This window comes from Hipposideros armiger, unplaced genomic scaffold, assembly GCF_001890085.2.
Source record: "Hipposideros armiger isolate ML-2016 unplaced genomic scaffold, ASM189008v1 scaffold_966, whole genome shotgun sequence".
Lineage (NCBI taxonomy): Eukaryota > Metazoa > Chordata > Mammalia > Chiroptera > Hipposideridae > Hipposideros > Hipposideros armiger.
In genome coordinates this window covers 388,253-389,438 of record NW_017732316.1, presented here as the reverse complement: position 1 = coordinate 389,438, position 1,186 = coordinate 388,253, and positions in this window count along the sequence as shown.

The following is a 1,186-nucleotide window of genomic DNA, read 5'->3' as shown; positions in this document are numbered from 1 at the left end:
AAGCAGATATGCTGCATTATAGAACTCCAACTGCTCCAAGCTCCATTTCCAGAAAGATTTAAGGTGTGCAGGTTGGAATCGATACTTGGAAGAACAGAACTACTCTGAATAGTTATGGGTGAAAATATGTTGGTGGTGTGGACACTTTAGGACATGGGCCAGTAAGGTGGGACACACATGGGTATGGCGGGGGTGGGGTGAGATTTGAAGGCCTTGGAGCAGAACAGCCCAAAGAAGACAGCAGTAAATAAAAATATTGAAAACATATCTAAACAGCCAATGTAAACATGAAAAGTTGCTGGACCTCATTAATCATCAGGAAAATGCAAATTAAAATCAAAACTAGATACCACTGCACCAGTAAAAAGATTGACAAAAAGATGTAAGTAAGGTTACTTACTTACTTACTTACTTACTTACTAAGATTAACAAGAACATGGAACAATGGTAATTCTCATGAGCGACTTTAGAGAAGGAAACTGCACAATTCTGACTTAGCAATTCTACTCCAAAGTCCATGCCTCAGAGCTGCATCCTACATCATAGCTCTAACTTGGACACAACCAGAGTGCTTATCAACACAAGAATAGATACATCATTTGTGTTATGTTCCCAGGCTGCAATATCACACAGCAATAACCATGAGTGAAGTACAGCTACACACAACTTGGATATTGCACATACACTCACTTAGTACAAAGCTAAAGGATCCTGATACAAAAGAATATATGGTGTGTGACTGTCCATTTAAAGTTGGAAAACGGGAAAGAAATCTATCCTGTAGAGCTGAGGATGTATACTTAGGTGTACACTTAAAAGGAGAAAGACAATAATTCCCATAAAAGGCGGGATGGTGGGAACCACTGAGAGCCCCTTTGAGGGACAGGATGGAGGGTTCAAACATGCTGGGGATGACCAATTCCTTGACCTGGGGAGTAGTCCCACAGGTAGTCATCTTGGTTCTGTGTACTTTTCTGCATGTGGGTTACATTTCACAATGATGGCAAAGAGGAAATTGAAAGGTGCAGTTGGAAAGCCACAGTGCTAAAGGTTCCCAAAATCACAACAAACAGCTCTGTTTATGTCACAGGTACCTTCTCCCAAGACAACACACTTTATGAGCTCAAGTCATGATTTTCCCCTCACGGATATAAATCATTACCATTATGCATTACCATGCACTTGC